Raw genomic sequence first — 23,567 nt, 5'->3', positions numbered from 1 at the left:
GCCACCCACCAAGTATAGAGGATATCTGTTGTTGCACCCACGCCCATGCGTGTGCTACACGAGCGCAGCCACTGAATTTATGCTCCAGCGATTCAACCGTCGCATTACAGTGAAGACAGTTCTCACCGTCAGCTCGTTGGATGATTCGCATCAACCGTCTATGCTCCGTCTTCTCGTTTACGAACAGGTAGAGGTTGCTACGCAGGTTTGACGACATCTGTTTGTTCGCTATGTTGGTCCATATACGGCTCCAATTTTCACCTGGATATTTTCGCTCAACACGAGGCGTTTCAGTCCGTTCGAGGAACAGACGGTGTATCTGGTCACCCGAGGGATTTGATCGAACAAGTGGGGGAAGAAGGGGAATTTGTTGTGGAATAAACTTTAGGCATGGGAGGTCTGTGGGGGGAGGGATGTTCTGATTCAGTAGGGATTGATAAAAGGGAAGGGAGCCACTCGCCTGCATGTGCCGATTTTACAGCAGCGCTTTGCACTTTATAGAAGGTAGTTGGAGCTTCAACACTCCGGATTCTATGTCACGCGCAAGCTGCTCCATTGGAACGCGCGCCGGTAGTCCACGCCACAAGAAGGATCCCATAGATGCAATTATTTTTGACGTGTGAACGCAGTACGGTGGAAGAATTGATGCCACATACCAAATCTTGGACGTCGCAAAAGTATTCAGCAGTATTACTTTCTGCTGAAGGTTTAGGCTCCTCAGCGAAAGCAGCCACAAATGCTGGGCAAATTTTGACACGAGCACGTCCCAATATATTTTAACCATTGCCCGAATCGAATTGGTGAAAAATACGACGAGTATTTTAATCGTCTCAGCGGTTCGTAGCAATTGAGCATTCAGAGGATTTCCATCAACTAGCCCGACGTCTATTGCGACAGTTTTTTGTCTGTTGAGTTTTGCTCCGGCTACTCGCTCGAAGCGGTCGAAGAGTTCATTGATGGTTTCAATCGCACACATGCTGGTGACTACCACAGATTTATCGTCTGCATGTGCCACCACGAGATCGGGGGCGACCTGTTGCTCCAGATGTTCGAGAAACGGGTATAGGTACATGACGAATAGTAGCATGGTCATTGGGTCTCCCTGCCGAACCGAACGTTCGATGGGGAAACGTTGCGAAAGATGCCCGTTCACTAGCAGCCGAGAGAAAGATTGTTCGGCAAGACGTTTCAGTAGGCCGACGAAGGCTGGGTTTATTCCCAGCTGCAGCATGGTTTCGTAAGAGAAAGGATGAGACACCCGATCAAAGGCATGATCGAGATCATAGCTTATCAGCTTCCCTTTTTGCTTCGTCGCTTTTAGCTCTGCAATGCGGTCTTTTAGAGAAAGAGTGGCTTCGAAGATTGAGTGCCCGTCGTTTGCACACTTCTGTGCGTCACTCAACACACGGTGAGTTTTTACCACGAGCTCGAGACGTGCTTTCAATATTCTCCCGAGAATTTTAAAGTCCGCGTTCAGGAGACTGATGGTACGATATCCTCGTGCAGTGCTCGCCGTTCCTCTCTTTCGGACTAGCACGATAACCCCGTCAGCAAAATCGGCTGGTATTTCCGAAGTTAGGGCCTCGTTCAAAACGAGGTTTAGTTCTCGATGGATGACATCAAATGTTCGTTAGTAGAATTCAACGGGTAGCCCGTCGCTTTCCTTTCCGCCGATGTACGTAAAGCTGCCAGTATCTCAGCTGTTGTTACCTCTGCCATGCACGTTTCATTCGTTCGGTTGTTTTCAGGGATGACTCTCTCTCGCATTGGAAATAGGTCCGCGCTGCTACGTTTTCGTCTGTCGCTGTGTATAGTTGCCTAAAATATCCAAGCAGGTGGTTTTCGGTGGCTGCGGAGGTGGTTAAAGATTCGTTGTCTTCACCAATCAACTCGGTGATGGTGGTTTTTTACGCCGTCTTCCGCCCAGCTAGAACATGTTGATATTTTCCCCTGCTATATAGGTGTCGTGCGCATAAAATGTTGAGAGAAATTTCGCTGATGGGCTAGCATCCGTGCCTTTATTCGGTTTATTGTTGCAAGCATCGCTGGATTTTGAAAATATCCATCGTATGCATGTTGTAGCTGCGTGTATAGGCGTTGGTATTCATAGTAGTAAACACTGTACGCCTCACGAGATTTAGCTCGGAAAAGGGATAGGATTTTTGGCTTTGCACATGACATCCACCAGGTGAGCCAGTTGGGAAACCTTCTCCTCTGTCGGGTGACGTACTACCACGAGATTTCGAATTCCGCGACATTGTCTGCCGTTAGGAGATGGGGATGCAGTGACCAGGAGCCGCGACCAGGCGCACGACCGAGGCTAGGGAGGCACATTCGACTGGTTAAAGCTTTGTGGTTCGTGAATGAACAGACAGGCGTGGCTGCGTTTCGTAGCTGCGCGCAGAGCCCTTCACTTATGTGTACTCTTTCAAAGCTATTGCTGTCCCTCTCCTTGACTGGTCAACGTTTGCGATGACGTTGTAGCCAGGGATGAGGAGCTGCTCTGATTTCACTTCTTGAAGAAAGACGATGTCTAGTTCCATCGTCCTGCAAAACGTGCGGAGCGCGTTGAGTTTTGTGTCGTTGGAGATTGCGTTTGTGTTGATGGTGGCAACGTTATAGCTAGAGACAGTGGTAATTCGCGGCAAAAAAGTTGAAAATTCGCGGGTGACAAAATAGTAATTATTTGAAATTCGCGGTAATTTCGCGGCAACTTTTTTTTTCAGGAAATACTAAAAAAAGTGATTTTGCTTTTGATAAAAACGAGAAACAACTGTTTTATTTAATTTTATATACGGTAATTTAACCGTACGATTCATTTTTTTTTGCATTACTGATAAAAAATTCAAACTGTGTTAAATTGTTTCCAGTCAAATTTTGGTGTCGGTAAGCACCTATTGTTCAAGTTATACTGTTCAGTATCCAAGTTATAAAGTTCTGAAAAACGTCTGCGATCCGAGTACCTACCAAAACTACAATACCATACCAATTACACTGTTGAGTATCTTTTTAAATACTTACTTGTATTTAAGTCATCCTGCAACTCCGATTTTATGGCTGCACACTTTGGAATTCTATCATGCAGGTCACCAATTGCCAAAATATTTGCTTTCAGAGGATCTAGCAACCTAACCGCCAATTCAATCCAGGCTACCAAAACATTTTATTTTATTGGTTACGTAGGAAGAGGCCTCCCGTTTCCATCGAGGTGCCTATTAATCTTCAGGTTTGTCCGTGTTGCTGCGGTTTTTCATCACTTTCGCGGCATTTCGCGGGTTTTTGTGAATTTCGCGGAAATCGCGATTACCACTGTCCCTAGTTATAGCTAGTAAACTGATCCATTTTTATAAGCTCAGCTCCTGCTCTTCGTCACCGCCGTTGTCGCTGTTGTTTTTTCCATCGACATCATTTTTGTCGTCGATATCGTCCCGTCGCTTTAAGTTTTTACGTTTTCTCCCAGTCTTGCTGTTTGCCGATGCTGTTGAGGCATCTGTCTCGTTACCATCTGATTTGGCGCCAGCCTGTCTGCTGTACATTTCACAGCCGGCGGAAGGTTGTTGACCGGAGGTAGAGCGCAACGACCTGCTATTCGGTGGTTGACTCGATCCTGATATGGGGATTATTGGGGCTGTAAGCGAGGGACAATGTTTTTGCGATTGCGTGTCGAGCGTAAGTGCTGAGTGTTGTTGTTGCTGCAATTCCTTCTTCTTCTTCGCTGGAGGGCGACTCGCATGCGAAGAAGTTGAACTCGGCAGCACTGCCCAAGGAACAATTATTGTTGCGTAAACATTTACTCAACCACTTTTGTTAGGCTCGAGTTGAACAACAACCGAGATGGAAAATAGAAAACTTCTGTTCAATGGTTGTTCAGTTAAATTTGGAGAAATTATCCGACACACAGTAGTTTAGGAACGGCGAAGAGGGTTTGAAACAACAACAGCAGAACATTTCATCCAACACTTGTTAAACCAGCGTTGAACAGATGCGCCGGAAAACATTTATTAGGCTACTGTTCTGTATGTGTTCGACCAGTTGAATAAAATAGTCATCGAACATCTGTTAAACCGTTGCCCGACTTTTGAAATGCTCTTGTTAAACGCATGTTCAATAATAATGTTTGCAAACGTTTATTTCGCGCATTAGTACATACTTATGCAGCTAATGCTGAATAGTAGCGTGGAAAAAAGTTTAATCGACATTAATTCAGCTCTTTTAGCACAAACAAAATGCAAAAAAAAATCGATTTTTTTCATTAAAATTATTATTATTAGCTTTATTAGTTTTTTGCTTGTCGAAACGTTACGGGTCAATTTTTAATTTATATTAGAAGGAAATACCACCCTCTTAAAAAATCATCCTCTTTTGTTCAGTTTCTGTTGAGATACGAACTTGCGATCCATTGCTTGGCGGTCATCGATGAATGCATCTGAGCTAATCTGTAATATGACGTGTACTGTGTCTGAAGTGAATATGCTTCTAAACATTCTGGTCTATTAAATGTTGAACAGGCATTGCATAGCTGCTGGAATATTAGCTTTTTGCACACGCCTCTAAACAAAGCGTACCGGCTAATTTGACATAATCAGGCATGCCAGATCTACAGAATAGTCAGCAAATTTTGGTTTTAGTTGCGTGTGCGGATGTAAGCAACTGTCAAACCGTGCGCCGACATTGGTATTTTCTCTCTTCAATGATGTTTACGAAAATTTTTAATGCTCATCGACTTTATTTTTACCGTTTCTGTCTAGGTTTCTGTGGGTATATTGCTCCATATACACTTTTTATAAGTATTATATTATTCATTTTTATTGTTTCATTTTCTAAAAAAAGCAGCTTGAAAACAAGCAACATATTCACGACTACGAAGGTGCTGATATTTGTTTGGTTTTTGCATGAGAAAAAGAAGAAAGGAAATATTTTTGCTTTTGTCATCGTACACATTTTGACAATTGCAAACGAGAGTTCGCCTAGGTGCAAACAGTCTTTAAAATCTCTTTCAACTTCGTAGTCGCGAATAACAGTTACTCAGTAATTAACGATGTAGTGTTGTGTATCAGTTAATATTGGAAAAGATTTAGAAAAAAATTGAATCTATTCTTTTGAAATTAATCGATTCACCGATTAAATCGATTAGCCTGGATCGATTTTTCTTATGTTGTTGTAACCTACCATATACTTCTCATATTTCGACAATAAATAATGATATTCTTGTAAATTCTGAAAATTGCACATAAATTTGCTGTTGCTGTTCAGTTTAAATTTTCTGGCATCCCTGGTCATTGCGGCATTGCTATGCCGCTGTCAAGTGGTAACATCTGTCCAGTCTCAGTTTTCATTGTTTTTCCGCGGTTTCAGCCTCCAATGTAATTTCGTTTTTTGTCTTTATTTACCAAGTTTTATTGAGTTACCTCGCAAAATAAACTAAGTTTTCGTGATGCAAAGTAATTGTGAATATGAAGTCAGATCAACCTGTTCGCTAATTATCTTTCATCTACAGGAAATTTCTTCTGTGTGATACAAAGCCAGTAAGTGATAACTGTGGTTCCGCCGCAATGGATTGACGGAAAATTTCTTTTCTGACACCCTAATAGAGCCGAAAATTGCCTCTTCCAAACCAGAATCTAACAGAGGTAACATTCCCTGTATAATAAAAAAAAAAAGAACATTTCAACATTTGATGAGGCAGAAGAGGAAGATGCATTCCTATCTGACAGAACAACGGTCAATGGATACCTCCGATACAACAGTGCCACCTAAGAAAAGGTTGAAAAGGGCAGCTACATCAATTCAAGAATTTGATATCAACCGTTTGCTAGAAAACAAAGGTTTGTACCCCATTATGTCCGAATAATGCTACATTTCTATTTTTAGGTACTTTAATGATGTTAGTAACCATTGAAAAAACGTCTGCGGTTAACGTTGATACTAATTTGGTCTGCAAACCCATAGAAGAATTTTAAACAGAGCAACCAATTGCTACTTCTTATATGCTACCTGGTTCCAATACTGCAATTATACATCGAAGCGAAGATCTTGCATATGACCCACTATTTGACCGCGATGGACAGGTGAGTAACTATATCGTCGGTTCCGTGCAACACTGGTACAACCCAAAAATAGTTTCGAGAAAAACGCGTTTGAAAATTAACGTCGAAATTTTTTTTTCAATTTTCAAGAAAACTTTAAAGTTAATGATTTCCAATCCTTATCTAACACTTTTAGGTCTATTAAGCACATATTTTGAGCACGTTAAAATCTTTTTTACTAACTTTATAGAGAAATTTCGATTTGTGCAGCGAAAGCATTTCTATTCATAGCTCTGGTGATTTTGTGAATTTCGAAACAGGGTGTTGTCGGAGGCAAATTTACAGTATTTGGCATCGTTTGCCATCCAAAACTAAAATTGCAAAATTTTGAGTTGTGCCAGTGTTGCACTAAACCGACGATATGAAGACTGATGCATATAGAACATTCCACTTTATATTATAATCACTGTATGTTTCACTAATCTGGCGGAGGGGATTCGGGAATCAATTGAAGCTGTTATAACGGGATCCAGGTAATGGAGATTCCATACGACTGATTCTTTTACAACAGTATAAATTGGTTCCCGAATCCACTCCGCCAAACTAGTAAAATATACAGTGACTAAACTTTAGATCCCTTCTTCTCATAGTGCATTTTCAAACTCGCAGATAAATTTAACGTTTATTATGAATTGCTTTCAAGGAACCGGCACGGCAATTCTTTTTAGGAGTGAGATGGGGTGAAAATCGTTTTAAATCTGTCCACGTGGTATGTGGATGGCCCCTAAGATTTACGTAGTTTTCTTTCTATACTTTTTTTTTTGGCTCACAGTCTATATTTTTTCTGGAAAGACGAAATTACTGTCTACATTTTTTGCGGCAACCGTTGCAGCTCTTATTTTTTTTTTATTTAAGAAAATTCTGACCTTTTTTTCTCATTTCATTATGATCAGACAACCATCAATTTTTTAGCAAACTTTTTGTAGTTTCGATAAATAAAAAAGATTTAAAAATAAACAGACTTTAAAAAAAAAATTGAATTTTTTTTTCTTTTTTTTTTGTAGAAATACGCAATGGGGTCCTAAAGTTTTAAACGGTTTTCTGATTTTTATATATCAGCTGGAAGAGTGCAACTTTCTGAGCAAAACGTGATTTAAAAAAAATGTTTATCATTTTCCTTCGATTTTCAAATGAAGGATAAAAATCTGCTCGAAATGCCTTAAATGACAGTTCTCTCATATACCGTACATGGGCGAAACGTCATCTAAGACCATTCGAGAATTTTTTTTATTCTTCATTTAAAAATCGAAGGAAAACGATAAACGTTTTTTGAAAATCACGTTTTGCTCAGGAAACGCGGCTTTTTCAAATGATATTTAAAAACCGGTATAGCTTTAGGACCCAATAAACCTAATAATTTGATCATGAAAATCAGTATATTTTAAAATAAATAGCTCACAACTATTTTTTCTTTATAAATCCAAAATGTGGTTTTTATTTTAGGCAAAAATGTATGTTTATCAAAAATAATGTGTTATGTGTTAAATGTTTTGCGAGGGTTGATAGCAAATAGTGAAACCCAAACGTATTTGTAATATACTTCTGATCTAACTCCTAAATCTAATCCAACTTTAGAGAGAGTATGAAAGAGTAAGAGAGTAAGTAAGAGAAAGAGAGAGTAAGAAAGAGAGAGAGAGAGAGAGTAAAAAAGAGAGAGCGAGTAAGAAAGAGTAAGAAAGAGAGAGAGAGAGAGTAAGAAAGAGAGAGAGAGAGTAAGAGAGAAAGAGAGAGAGAAAGAAAGAGAGAGAGGAGGAAAGAGAGAGAAAAAGAGAGAGAGAGAAAGAAAGAGAGAGAGAGATAGCTGACGATTTTATATAATAATTACACTGGTCAACACAGGTGTGGTCTTAAAGTTCAAACTAGAAAAAAAAGAAAGATTATGAATTTTTAGCCATTGCTGTGAATTTTTGTGCCCCCAGCTACCAACATTTTTTCAGAGATTTACATGAGTTTTCTAATAAACATAACATTGAAGCGACGGACCCGGTGAGTTATTACTATACGAACACTCACGTAAATAAACCCGTTTTGGTAATGGCTAGGAGCACCAAAATTGACAGGAATGGTTAAAAAGCTTTAATTTTTCTAGAGCATCTATTTCGAGCTTTAAAGCAACATTTTTTCGCTCTTGTCGACCAGTGTATCATGCTGTTTATCTTAAAAAATGTGTATAACTTTCTCAACATATCTTTTGACTTTTTAGAAAAATTTTATGACGGAAAAGATAAGTAATGTTGCAAATACGGTCAATGGGTAAAATACATGCTACGAAATTGTCAAGAGTATCAATTGGAGCTTCAACGTCAAATTGATGGAACCTTTTCTAAAAGTCAGTCACGAGGAATTCCATGAAACGTTGTGAAGCCGCTGCGCTGCTCGACAGTTCACCGGAGATCAAAGAAAACATCACTTCTGTTGCAAGTAATCAGTTTTCTATATATTCATGTATTTTATACCTTTTTTACCTGTTGATCTGTTTTTAGTTGCTGAATGTATGACCACTGATGATACGGGAAGAGAGAACGGAACAGCACAAGAAAACAGCGACACAGAAGAGGAGAGTGTTGGTGATCAACAAGTTTCACCCCACACTTCATCCCTGGTTGGAGTCAACTATACAGTCCACTATATACATATCCGAAAATAAGCGGCATACGAGAGATTGGCTACTCTATCCGAAAGCAAGCGGCACACGGGAACTGAAGACGGTCACAGCGGCAAATCACACACCAACCATCATCATCATCATCATCATCGTTAGCGTCAGCCAAACCCGCTACTGATAAGTGGTGGTGAGCCCTTATCACTACCGTGAGAGCGAGACTGATGATCTGCTAATCGAGGAGGATCGGTATCGGGATCAATCGGGATCAATCGGGAGGCGCAACGATCACTTCGGGAGAAAAAACATCGCCGCTTGGACTCACTCCACCTTGGCCCACTTTCGGATCAGCAGCAGTCATCACTCCCATCTTGAACTTCAACAAGAGCGGCTCAGGAAGACCGCCAAGAATTTATAACTCATCCTTATATTAAATTAGCAGTTAGAAATATAATTACAAAATACACTTTCACTGTTTAATGAATAAAAATAGTGCGTTTAAGTAATTCGCGGAATAGAACAAGGTGTTAGTTTCCTTATTCATTGCAACCATCCAAAAAGACGGATTGAGTTGCAAGGCATTCGGCGTGGTCCACGGCTGGACACAATTGGTAAAGTTATTTCGAGTGCGAGCGCAATCTCTGGTTAGGCCGCTAACGCGGCAATAACGCAAGCCCAGCATCCCTATCTCGTGTTGGACTGGAGGTAAATCCAACATATTGGTCCTTCGAACTGGATCGAGGACTGATCCGGATCATCAAAGCTGGGCTTTCGCCATTGCATTTTGGAGCGACTCCTTCATTTACGGGACGACGCTATTTTGGGCGGTGAAGTTTATTGGAGTATTGGGGAACAAAGGTTGTTCCGCCATCGCATATTTTCTAACGCTTCTTATCCGCCATCGCTTAACTGGACATTGGCGCCAAGGGATTTTTCTCAGGTGAGTTGATCCACTACCATATGTCCAGCCGAAGCTTATCGTTTATGCAATACTAACACACGTTTTCGAACATCATTGCTTTGCACATCGAGTTACTTTACTGCACTGTCGGCATTTATATTGGATAACGGTTGAATGGATAAAGCACACCACTAATTGGAAGGATTGGAAGGAAATAGTCTGAACCCTATCATTAAGAAGAGGAAGCGCAAAACAAGGTTCTCCAGGTTAGTGAACAATTGATGGTATATGTTCGCCGAAGCTAGGCTCGGATACTTCACAATTATAATAAAATATCCTCTTCGACGGTGCGTTGTACTTTATACTATTCTACTCTATATGCGAGTCTATGAGGCTACTTACGGAGACAAGTTTATAATGTACGATACATTTGCTACTCGAACTTACTTTGTGATTTGCTGCGCTGTTAGTTTCTCCAGGTGAGATTCAACAGTATATGGCCAGCCGTGGCCTGGGCTTTTATTGATACTACATGCTTGCTTTCCCACCTCGATTTCCCGTTTCTATCGATCATTTGAGATTATTTTGGAACAAACCCACCGCATCGCCACTTAGTTCGCTATTGGTCACAAATTTACATTCGCTTGGAGTGCAACAATATATTCCGTCAGGTAAAATATAGAATAGTATATGCCTGGCGAGGCTAGGATCGTTCGCAGAATATTACACCACCTATTTTTTCCGCTTATAACAATCGGTTACCATGCCAGCCGCCACTGGATCCGCTACAAAAAAGGCACCGTCCCTAAAGGGCTGGATAACGAAATTGAAGGAAATTCAATCATCCTTCAATGATATTTGGGAATTTGTGGAACATTATTGTTGCGTAAACATTTACTCAACCACTTTTATTAGGCTCGAGTTGAACAACAACCGAGATGGAAAATAGAAAACTTCTGTTCAATGGTTGTTCAGTTAAATTTGGAGAAATTATCCGACACACAGTAGTTCAGGAACGGCGAAGAGGGTTTTAAACAACAACAGCAGAACATTTCATCCAACACTTGTTAAACCAGCGTTGAACAGATGCGCCGGAAAACATTTATTAGGCTACTGTTCTGTATGTGTTCGACCAGTTGAATAAAATAGTCATCGAACATCTGTTAAACCATTGCCCGACTTTTGAAATGCTCTTGTTAAACGCATGTTCAATAATAATGTTTGCAAACGTTTATTTCGCGCATTAGTACATACTTATGCAGCTAATGCTGAATAGTAGCGTGGAAAAAAGTTCAATCGACATTAATTCAGCTCTTTTAGCACAAACAAAATGCAAAAAAAAATCGATTTTTTTCATTAAAATTATTATTATTAGCTTTATTAGTTTTTTGCTTGTCGAAACGTTATGGGTCAATTTTTAATTTATATTAGAAGGAAATACCACCCTCTTAAAATCATCCTCTTTTGTTCAGTTTCTGTTGAGATACGAACTTGCGATCCATTGCTTGGCGGTCATCGATGAATGCATCTGAGCTAATCTGTAATATGACGTGTACTGTGTCTAAAGTGAATATGCTTCTAAACATTCTGGTCTATTAAATGTTGAACAGGCATTGCATAGCTGCTGGAATATTAGCTTTTTGCACACGCCTCTAAACAAAGCGTACCGGCTAATTTGACATAATCAGGCATGCCAGATCTACAGAATAGTCAGCAAATTTTGGTTTTAGTTGCGTGTGCGGATGTAAGCAACTGTCAAGCCGTGCGCTGACATTGGTATTTTCTCTCTTCAATTATGTTTACGAAAATTTTTAATGCTCATCGACTTTATTTTTAACGTTTCTGTCTAGGTTTCTGTGGATATATTGCTCCATATATACTTTTTATAAGTATTATATTATTCATTTTTATTGTTTCATTTTCTAAAAAAAGCAGCTTGAAAACAAGCAAAATATTCACGACTACGAAGGTGCTGATATTCGTTTGGTTTTTGCATGAGAAAATGAAGAAAGGAAATATTTTTGCTTTTGTCATCGTACACATTTTGACAATTGCAAACGAGAGTTCGCCTAGGTGCAAACAGTCTTTAAAATCTCTTTCAACTTCGTAGTCGCGAATAACAGTTACTCAGTAATTAACGATGTAGTGTTGTGTATCAGTTAATATTGGAAAAGATTTAGAAAAAAAATTGAATCTATTCTTTTGAAATTAATCGATTCGCCGATTTAATCGATTTTTCTTATGTTGTTGTAACCTACCATATACTTCTCATATTTCGACAATAAATAATGATATTCTTGTAAATTCTGAAAATTGCACATAAATTTGCTGTTGCTGTTCAGTTTAAATTTTCTGGCATCCCTGGTCATTGCGGCATTGCTATGCCGCTGTCAAGTGGTAACATCTGTCCAGTCTCAGTTTTCATTGTTTTTCCGCGGTTTCAGCCTCCAATGTAATTTCGTTTTTTGTCTTTATTTACCAAGTTTTATTGAGTTACCTCGCAAAATAAACTAAGTTTTCGTGATGCAAAGTAATTGTGAATATGAAGTCAGATCAACCTGTTCGCTAATTATCTTTCATCTACAGGAAATTTCTTCTGTGTGATACAAAGCCAGTAAGTGATAACTGTGGTTCCGCCGCAATGGATTGACGGAAAATTTCTTTTCTGACACCCTAATAGAGCCGAAAATTGCCTCTTCCAAACCAGAATCTAACAGAGGTAACATTCCCTGTATAATAAAAAAAAAAAGAACATTTCAACATTTGATGAGGCAGAAGAGGAAGATGCATTCCTATCTGACAGAACAACGGTCAATGGATACCTCCGATACAACAGTGCCACCTAAGAAAAGGTTGAAAAGGGCAGCTACATCAATTCAAGAATTTGATATCAACCGTTTGCTAGAAAACAAAGGTTTGTACCCCATTATGTCCGAATAATGCTACATTTCTATTTTTAGGTACTTTAATGATGTTAGTAACCATTGAAAAAACGTCTGCGGTTAACGTTGATACTAATTTGGTCTGCAAACCCATAGAAGAATTTTAAACAGAGCAACCAATTGCTACTTCTTATATGCTACCTGGTTCCAATACTGCAATTATACATCGAAGCGAAGATCTTGCATATGACCCACTATTTGACCGCGATGGACAGGTGAGTAACTATATCGTCGGTTCCGTGCAACACTGGTACAACCCAAAAATAGTTTCGAGAAAAACGCGTTTGAAAATTAACGTCGAAATTTTTTTTTCAATTTTCAAGAAAACTTTAAAGTTAATGATTTCCAATCCTTATCTAACACTTTTAGGTCTATTAAGCACATATTTTGAGCACGTTAAAATCTTTTTTACTAACTTTATAGAGAAATTTCGATTTGTGCAGCGAAAGCATTTCTATTCATAGCTCTGGTGATTTTGTGAATTTCGAAACAGGGTGTTGTCGGAGGCAAATTTACAGTATTTGGCATCGTTTGCCATCCAAAACTAAAAATGCAAAATTTTGAGTTGTGCCAGTGTTGCACTAAACCGACGATATGAAGACTGATGCATATAGAACATTCCACTTTATATTATAATCACTGTATGTTTCACTAATCTGGCGGAGGGGATTCGGAAATCAATTGAAGCTGTTATAACGGGATCCAGGTAATGGAGATTCCATACGACTGATTCTTTTACAACAGTATAAATTGGTTCTCGAATCCACTCCGCCAAACTAGTAAAATATACAGTGACTAAACTTTAGATCCCTTCTTCTCATAGTGCATTTTCAAACTCGCAGATAAATTTAACGTTTATTATGAATTGCTTTCAAGGAACCGGCACGGCAATTCTTTTTAGGAGTGAGATGGGGTGAAAATCGTTTTAAATCTGTCCACGTGGTATGTGGATGGCCCCTAAGATTTACGTAGTTTTCTTTCTATACTTTTTTTTTGGCTCACAGTCTATATTTTTTCTGGAAAGACGAAATTACTGTCTACATTTTTTGCGGCAACCGTTGCAGCTCTGATTTTTTTTTACTTTATTTAAGAAAATTCTGACCTTTTTTTCTCATTTCATTATGATCAGATAACCATCAATTTTTTAGCAAACTTTTTGTAGTTTTGATAAATAAAAAAGATTTAAAAAAAAACAGACTTTAAAAAAAAAATTGAATTTTTTTTTCTTTTTTTTTGTAGAAATACGCAATGGGGTCCTAAAGTTTTAAACGGTTTTCTGATTTTTATATATCAGCTGGAAGAGTGCAACTTTCTGAGCAAAACGTGATTTTAAAAAAATGTTTATCATTTTCCTTCGATTTTCAAATGAAGGATAAAAATCTGCTCGAAATGCCTTAAATGACAGTTCTCTCATATACCGTACATGGGCAAAACGTCATCTAAGACCATTCGAGAATTTTTTTTATTCTTCATTTAAAAATCGAAGGAAAACGATAAACGTTTTTTGAAAATCACGTTTTGCTCAGAAAACGCGGCTTTTTCAAATGATATTTAAAAACCGGTATAGCTTTAGGACCCAATAAACCTATTAATTTGATCATGAAAATCAGTATATTTTAAAATAAATAGCTCACAACTATTTTTTCTTTATAAATCCAAAATGTGGTTTTTATTTTAGGCAAAAATGTATGTTTATCAAAAATAATGTGTTATGTGTTAAATGTTTTGCGAGGGTTGATAGCAAATAGTGAAACCCAAACGTATTTGTAATATACTTCTGATCTAACTCCTAAATCTAATCCAACTTTAGAGAGAGTATGAAAGAGTAAGAGAGTAAGTAAGAGAAAGAGAGAGTAAGAAAGAGAGAGAGAGAGTAAAAAAGAGAGAGCGAGTAAGAAAGAGTAAGAAAGAGAGAGAGAGAGTAAGAAAGAGAGAGAGAGAGAGAGTAAGAGAGAAAGAGAGAGAGAAAGAAAGAGAGAGAGGAGGAAAGAGAGAGAAAAAGAGAGAGAGAGAAAGAAAGAGAAAGAGCTGACGATTTTATATAATAATTACACTGGTCAACACAGGTGTGGTCTTAAAGTTCAAACTAGAAAAAAAAGAAAGATTATGAATTTTTAGCCATTGCTGTGAATTTTTGTGCCCCCAGCTACCAACATTTTTTCAGAGATGAGTTTTCTAATAAACATAACATTGAAGCGACGGACCCGGTGAGTTATTACTATACGAACACTCACGTAAATAAACCCGTTTTGGTAATGGCTAGGAGCACCAAAATTGACAGGAATGGTTAAAAAGCTTTAATTTTTCTAGAGCATCTATTTCGAGCTTTAAAGCAACATTTTTTCGCTTTTGTCGACCAGTGTATCATGCTGTTTAACTTAAAAAATGTGTATAACTTTCTCAACATATCTTTTGACTGTTTGGAAAAATTTTATGACGGAAAAGATAAGTAATGTTGCAAATACGGTCAATGGGTAAAATACATGCTACGAAATTGTCAAGAGTATCAATTGGAGCTTCAACGTCAAATTGATGGAACCTTTTCTAAAAGTCAGTCACGAGGAATTCCATGAAACGTTGTGAAGCCGCTGCGCTGCTCGACAGTTCACCGGAGATCAAAGAAAACATCACTTCTGTTGCAAGTAATCAGTTTTCTATATATTCATGTATTTTATACCTTTTTTACCTGTTGATCTGTTTTTAGTTGCTGAATGTAGGACCACTGATGATACGGGAAGAGAGAACGGAACAGCACAAGAAAACAGCGACACAGAAGAGGAGAGTGTTGGTGATCAACAAGTTTCACCCCACACTTCATCCCTGGTTGGAGTCAACTATACAGTCCACTATATACATATCCGAAAATAAGCGGCATACGAGAGATTGGCTACTCTATCCGAAAGCAAGCGGCACACGGGAACTGAAGACGGTCACAGCGGCAAATCACACACCAACCATCATCATCATCATCATCGTTAGCGTCAGCCAAACCCGCTACTGATAAGTGGTGGTGAGCCCTTATCACTACCGTGAGAGCGAGACTGATGACCTGCTAATCGAGGAGGATCGGTATCGGGATCAATCGGGAGGCGCAACGATCACTTCGGGAGAAAAACATCGCCGCTTGGACTCACTCCACCTTGGCCCACTTTCGGATCAGCAGCAGTCATCACTCCCATCTTGAACTTCAACAAGAGCGGCTCAGGAAGACCGCCAGGAATTTATAACTCATCCTTATATTAAATTAGCAGTTAGAAATATAATTACAAAATACACTTTCACTGTTTAATGAATAAAAATAGTGCGTTTAAGTAATTCGCGGAATAGAACAAGGTGTTAGTTTCCTTATTCATTGCAACCATCCAAAAAGGCGGATTGAGTTGCAAGGCATTCGGCGTGGTCCACGGCTGGACACAATTGGTAAAGTTATTTCGAGTGCGAGCGCAATCTCTGGTTAGGCCGCTAACGCGGCAATAACGCAAGCCCAGCATCCCTATCTCGTGTTGGACTGGAGGTAAATCTAACATATTGGTCCTTCGAACTGGATCGAGGACTGATCCGGATCATCAAAGCTGGGCTTTCGCCATTGCATTTTGGAGCGACTCCTTCATTTACGGGACGACGCCATTTTGGGCGGTGAAGTTTATTGGAGTATTGGGGAACAAAGGTTGTTCCGCCATCGCATATTTTCTAACGCTTCTTATCCGCCATCGCTTAACTGGACATTGGCGCCAAGGGATTTTTCTCAGGTGAGTTGATCCACTACCATATGTCCAGCCGAAGCTTATCGTTTATGCAATACTAACACACGTTTTCGAACATCATTGCTTTGCACATCGAGTTACTTTACTGCACTGTCGGCATTTATATTGGATAACGGTTGAATGGATAAATCACACCACTAATTGGAAGGATTGGAAGGAAATAGTCTGAACCCTATCATTAAGAAGAGGAAGCGCAAAACAAGGTTCTCCAGGTTAGTGAACAATTGATGGTATATGTTCGCCGAAGCTAGGCTCGGATACTTCACAATTATAATAAAATATCCTCTTCGACGGTGCGTTGTGCTTTATACTATTCTACTCTATATGCGAGTCTATGAGGCTACTTACGGAGACAAGTTTATAATGTACGATACATTTGCTACTCGAACTTACTTTGTGATTTGCTGCGCTGTTAGTTTCTCCAGGTGAGATTCAACAGTATATGGCCAGCCGTGGCCTGGGCTTTTATTGATACTACATGCTTGCTTTCCCACCTCGATTTCCCGTTTCTATCGATCATTTGAGATTATTTTGGAACAAACCCACCGCATCGCCACTTAGTTCGCTATTGGTCACAAATTTACATTCGCTTGGAGTGCAACAATATATTCCGTCAGGTAAAATATAGAATAGTATATGCCTGGCGAGGCTAGGATCGTTCGCAGAATATTACACCACCTATTTTTTCCGCTTATAACAATCGGTTACCATGCCAGCCGCCACTGGATCCGCTACAAAAAAGGCACCGTCCCTAAAGGGCTGGATAACGAAATTGAAGGAAATTCAATCATCCTTCAATGATATTTGGGAATTTGTGGAACAATTCCCGGATGGAAGCACTGTCACTGAAATCGAAGTCCGTTTGCAAAAACTCGAGGAATTGTGGGAGAAATTTGGGGAGACACTTCCCAAGGAACAATTATTGTTGCGTAAACATTTACTCAACCACTTTTATTAGGCTCGAGTTGAACAACAACCGAGATGGAAAATAGAAAACTTCTGTTCAATGGTTGTTCAGTTAAATTTGGAGAAATTATCCGACACACAGTAGTTTAGGAACGGCGAAGAGGGTTTTAAACAACAACAGCAGAACATTTCATCCAACACTTGTTAAACCAGCGTTGAACAGATGCGCCGGAAAACATTTATTAGGCTACTGTTCTGTATGTGTTCGACCAGTTGAATAAAATAGTCATCGAACATCTGTTAAACCATTGCCCGACTTTTGAAATGCTCTTGTTAAACGCATGTTCAATAATAATGTTTGCAAACGTTTATTTCGCGCATTAGTACATACTTATGCAGCTAATGCTGAATAGTAGCGTGGAAAAAAGTTTAATCGACATTAATTCAGCTCTTTTAGCACAAACAAAATGCAAAAAAAAATCGATTTTTTTCATTAAAATTATTATTATTAGCTTTATTAGTTTTTTGCTTGTCGAAACGTTATGGGTCAATTTTTAATTTATATTAGAAGGAAATACCACCCTCTTAAAATCATCCTCTTTTGTTCAGTTTCTGTTGAGATACGAACTTGCGATCCATTGCTTGGCGGTCATCGATGAATGCATCTAAGCTAATCTGTAATATGACGTGTACTGTGTCTAAAGTGAATATGCTTCTAAACAATCTGGTCTATTAAATGTTGAACAGGCATTGCATAGCTGCTGGAATATTAGCTTTTTGCACACGCCTCTAAACAAAGCGTACCGGCTAATTTGACATAATCAGGCATGCCAGATCTACAGAATAGTCAGCAAATTTTGGTTTTAGTTGCGTGTGCGGATGTAAGCAACTGTCAAGCCGTGCGCTGACATTGGTATTTTCTCTCTTCAATTATGTTTACGAAAATTTTTAATGCTCATCGACTTTATTTTTAACGTTTCTGTCTATCTATATATTATTCATTTTTATTGTTTTATTTTCTAAAAAAAGCAGCTTGAAAACAAGCAAAATATTCACGACTACGAAGGTGCTGATATTCGTTTGGTTTTTGCATGAGAAAATGAAGAAAGGAAATATTTTTGCTTTTGTCATCGTACACATTTTGACAATTGCAAACGAGAGTTCGCCTAGGTGCAAACAGTCTTTAAAATCTCTCTCAACTTCGTAGTCGCGAATAACAGTTACTCAGTAATTAACGATGTAGTGTTGTGTATCAGTTAATATTGGAAAAGATTTAGAAAAAAAATTGAATCTATTCTTTTGAAATTAATCGATTCGCCGATTTAATCGATTTTTCTTATGTTGTTGTAACCTACCATATACTTCTCATATTTCGACAATAAATAATGATATTCTTGTAAATTCTGAAAATTGCACATAAATTTGCTGTTGCTGTTCAGTTTAAATTTTCTGGCATCCCTGGTCATTGCGGCATTGCTATGCCGCTGTCAAGTGGTAACATCTGTCCAGTCTCAGTTTTCATTGTTTTTCCGCGGTTTCAGCCTCCAATGTAATTCCGTTTTTTGTCTTTATTTACCAAGTTTTATTGAGTTACTTCGCAAAATAAAGTAAGTTTTCGTGATGCAAAGTAATTGTGAATATGAAGTCAGATCAACCTATTCGCTAATTATCTTTCATCTACAGGAAATTTCTTCTGTGTGATACAAAGCCAGTAAGTGATAACTGTGGTTCCGCCGCAATGAATTGACGGAAAATTTCTTTTCTGACACCCTAATATAGCCGAAAAATGCGTCTTCCAAACCAGAATCTAACAGAGGTAACATTTCCTGTATAATCAAAAAAAAGAACATTTCAACATTTGATGAGGCAGAAGAGGAAGATGCATTCCTATCTGACAGAACAACGGTCAATGGATACCTCCGATACAGCAGTGCCACCTAAGAAAAGGTTGAAAAGGGCAGCTACATCAATTCAAGAATTTGATATCAACCGTTTGCTAGAAAACAAAGGTTTGTACCCCATTATGTCTGAATAATGCTACATTTCTATTTTTAGGTACTTTAATGATGTTAGTAACCATTGAAAAAACGTCTGCGGTTAACGTTGATACTAATTTGGTCTGCAAACCCATAGAAGAATTTGAAACAGAGCAACCAATTGCTACTTCTTATATGCTACCTGGTTCCAATACTGCAATTATACATCGAAGCGAAGATCTTGCATATGACCCACTATTTGACCGCGATGGACAGGTGAGTAACTATATCGTCGGTTCCGTGCAACACTGGTACAACCCAAAAATAGTTTCGAGAAAAACGCGTTTGAAAATTAACGGCGAAAATTTTTTTTTCAATTTTCAAGAAAACATCAAAGTTTATGATTTTTAATCCTTATCTAACACTTTTAGGTCTATTAAGCACATATTTTGAGCACGTTAAAATTTTTTTTACCAACTTTATAGAGAAATTTCGATTTGTGCAGCGAAAGCATTTCTATTCATAGCTCTGGTGATTTTGTGAATTTCGAAACAGGGTGTTGTCGGAGGCAAATTTACAGTATTTGGCATCGTTTGCCATCCAAAACTAAAAATGCAAAATTTTGAGTTGTGCCAGTGTTGCACTAAACCGACGATATGAAGACTGATGCATATAGAACGTTCCACTTTATATTATAATCACTGTATGTTTCACTAATCTGGCGGAGGGGATTCGGGAATCAATTAAAGCTGTTATAACGGGATCCAGGTAATGGAGATTCCATACGACTGGTTCTTTTATAACAGTATAAATTGGTTCCCGAATCCACTCCGCCAAACTAGTAAAATATACAGTGACTAAACTTTAGATCCCTTCTTCTCATAGTGCATTTTCAAACTCGCAGATAAATTTAACGTTTACTATGAATTGCTTTCAAGGAACCGGCACGGCAATTCTTTTTAAGAAGTGAGATGCGGTGAAAATCGTTTTAAATCTGTCCACGTGGTATGTGGATGGCCCCTAACATTTACGTAGTTTTCTTTCTATACTTTTTTTTTGGCTCACAGTCTATATTTTTTCTGGAAAGACGAAATTACTGTCTACATTTTTTGCAGCAACCGTTGCAGCTCTGATTTTTTTTCTTTATTTAAGAAATTTCTGACCTTTTTTCTCATTCCATTATGATCAGACAACCATCAATTTTTTAGCAAACTTTTGGTAGTTTTGATAAATAAAAAAAGATTTAAAAAAAACAGACTTCAAAAAAAATATTTACATTTTTTTTTCTTTTTTTTTGTAGAAATACGCAATGGGGTCCTAAAGTTTTAAACGGTTTTCTGATTTTTATATATCAGCTGGAAGAGTGCAACTTTCTGAGCAAAACGTGATTTTTAAAAAATGTTTATCATTTTCCTTTGATTTTTAAATGAAGGATAAAAATCTGCTCGAAATGCCTTAAATGACAGTTCTCTCATATACCGTACATGGGCGAAACGTCATCTAAGACCATTCGAGATTTTTTTTTTATTCTTCATTTAAAAATCGAATGAAAACGATAAACGTTTTTTGAAAATCACGTTTTGCTCAGGAAACGCAGCTTTTTCAAATGATATTTAAAAACCGGTATAGCTTTAGGACCCAATAAACCTATTAATTTGATCATGAAAATCAGTATATTTTAAAATAAATAGCTCACAACTATTTTTTCTTTATAATTCCAAAATGTGGTTTTTATTTTAGGCAAAAATGTATGTTTATCAAAAATAATGTGTTATGTGTTAAATGTTTTGCGAGAGTTGATAGCAAATAGTGAAACCCAAACGTATTTGTAATAAACTTCTGATCTAACTCCTAAATCTAATCCAACTTTAGAGAGAGTATGAAAGAGTAAGAGAGTAAGTAAGAGAAAGAGAGAGTAAGAAAGAGAGAGAGATAGTAAAAAAGAGAAAGCGAGTAAGAAAGAGAGAGAGAGTAAGAAAGAGTAAGAAAGAGAGTAAGAAAGTGAGAGAGAGTAAGAAAGTGAGAGAGAGTAAGAAAGAGAGAGAGAGAGAGAGTAAGAAAGAAAGAGAGAGAGGAGGAAAGAGAGAGAGAGAGAGAGAGAAAGAAAGAGAGAGAGAGAGATAGCTGACGATTTTATATAATAATTACACTGGTCAACACAGGTGTGGTCTTAAAGTTCAAACTAGAAAAAAAAGAAAGATTATGAATTTTTAGCCATTGCTGTGAATTTTTGTGCCCCCAGCTACCAACATTTTTTCAGAGATGAGTTTTCTAATAAACATAACATTGAAGCGACGGACCCGGTGAGTTATTACTATACGAACACTCACGTAAATAAACCCGTTTTGGTAATGGCTTAGGAGCACCAAAATTGACAGGAATGGTTAAAAAGATTATGAATTTTTAGCCATTGCTGTGAATTTTGGTGCCCCCAGCTACCAAAATTTTTTTCAGACATGAGTTTTCTAATAAACATAACATTGAAGCGACGGACCCGGTGAGTTTTTACTATACGAACACTCACGTAAATAAACCCGTTTTGGTAATGGCTAGGAGCACCAAAATTGACAGGAATGGTTAAAAAGCTTTAATTTTTCTAGAGCATCTATTTCGAGCTTTAAAGCAACATTTTTTCGCTCTTGTCGACCAGTGTATCATGCTGTTTAACTTAAAAAATGTGTATAACTTTCTCAACATATCTTTTGACTTTTTAGAAAAATTTTATGATGGAAAAGATAAGTAATGTGGCAAATACGGTCAATGGGTAAAATACATGCTACGAAATTGTCAAGAGTATCAATTGGAGCTTCAACGTCAAATTGATGGAACCTTTTCTAAAAGTCAGTCACGAGGAATTCCATGAAACGTTGTGAAGCCGCTGCGCTGCTCGGCAGTTCACCGGAGATCAAAGAAAACATCACTTCTGTTGCGAGTAATCAGTTTTCTATATATTCATGTATTTTATACCTTTTTTACCTGTTGATCTGTTTTTAGTTGCTGAATGTATGACCACTGATGATACGGGAAGAGAGAACGGAACAGCCCAAGAAAACAGAGACACAGAAGAGGAGAGCGATCGTGTTGAATATTGAGTATCGTAGTTCTAAGTTATCTCCAGTTATTTTTTTATTCGATACCAAGCTATCTGTAATTCGTTAATCTAGATGTAATTAAGGACTAGAACCTGGGCAAAAAAGGTTCAACACCATGTATTCCTGTTGAATGTAAGAAATGAAATGTTTATGTTTTAATAAACGACTCTTTCGGGACTTTTTTCATTGCACATTGTATATTTTTTCTTAATATTAGTTTACATTTAGCTAACTAAATGTTCGCTTAAATTATTATTACCATTAGAGCAACCTTTGGTTTACTAATAAATGATAACCTCCCGCTTGCTCAGGGGGTGTTGGGTGTGGATATATAGTGCTAAGTATTGGAAACGAGCCCACAGCCAATCTGGTATTCACCACTCACTAGTACGTTCGCTTACAGCACACCCCAGGGCACGAACCATTAACAGGGGTGAACCAAATTCCAGTACGTGGCCCGTCGACTCCGACACGATCAAACCAAAACGACCCTTTTCATTTAAAAAAAACTAAACGAAGCAACTGAAACTCCGGCTGAGTTCGTAGAGCGGAATAAAAAGCTAGGTGAAAACTAAGGGAAATCTCGTGCTTAAAATAGACATAAATTATCTTACATATCTAATTTATTTCCCTTCCCGACAAAGTTTTACTTATATCTAAGTTACTTGAACTCCGGCTGACGCGTGGCTAAATTCCTGGCCATTAATGCTGAGCACGAGTCGGCATCCCGAACATCGTGGCGGTTGGTGGCTTTGCACTCCTCTGCTCTGCAGCGCCGCCGGTCGTAATACCGGAGCAATGGCAACCCGCTCGCACCTCACGGTAACTGAATATGATGGCGGGTGTGCCACAAAATGGCGGTGTTTCGACTTGAAGACCGTTAAAAAGCGGGATATATGCCTTTATCCCTTTTCAATGGAGGACGCCGCCTCGAAAGTATGTTTCTAGAAGCAAGAATAAAAGGCCCTTCGAGGACCTTTTTGTTTCCTTGTTTTACAAAATTCAGGTGTAGTTTTCCGTAAGACTTTTAACAATGCTACGCACTAGCACTACACTTTTTAACTTCTGACAATTCCGTTAATTCACACCCAGCGTACTAGACAATCGAAAATAAAATCATTATGCGCGCACTTCTTAGCGTTTAGCTGCTTTAGCTGAAAAAAAGCCCCCTTAGTATCGGTTCTTTGCCTTTTATGCGAGCTGTCATTTCAGAATCGGGAGTGTCACGAACACTCCCGAACCGTAATAGACCTGCTCGGCGGGCTTCCTCTTCCTTTTGGAACACCCTGTGGAGCCGA

At 38.4% G+C, this 23,567-nt stretch overlaps 1 long non-coding RNA gene across 26 annotated transcripts; it reads left to right on the top strand.

Annotated features, from left to right (window-relative positions):
- The first annotated feature begins 419 nt into the window (after positions 1–419).
- On the top strand, positions 420–22,530 carry LOC129721761 (uncharacterized). 26 transcript variants are annotated; one of them, XR_008727487.1, is made up of 12 exons: positions 421–5,441; positions 5,498–5,525; positions 5,592–5,630; positions 5,872–6,068; positions 8,290–8,507; positions 8,570–9,855; positions 12,176–15,173; positions 15,236–18,808; positions 18,885–18,912; positions 18,981–19,453; positions 21,892–22,109; positions 22,172–22,530. It is a non-coding gene; the product is annotated as an uncharacterized LOC129721761 (long non-coding RNA). The 26 variants fall into 26 exon arrangements; XR_008727486.1 differs by having other exon boundaries at positions 5,498–6,068; positions 12,176–12,203; positions 12,270–12,308; positions 12,550–15,173; XR_008727485.1 differs by having other exon boundaries at positions 5,498–5,630.
- The last annotated feature ends 1,037 nt before the right edge of the window (positions 22,531–23,567 follow it).

This window comes from Wyeomyia smithii, chromosome 2 (assembly GCF_029784165.1).
Source record: "Wyeomyia smithii strain HCP4-BCI-WySm-NY-G18 chromosome 2, ASM2978416v1, whole genome shotgun sequence".
In the NCBI taxonomy this organism is placed as follows: domain Eukaryota; kingdom Metazoa; phylum Arthropoda; class Insecta; order Diptera; family Culicidae; genus Wyeomyia; species Wyeomyia smithii.
The sequence above is the reverse complement of the archived record's forward strand: the minus strand, read 5'-3'. Positions and strand labels throughout refer to the sequence as shown.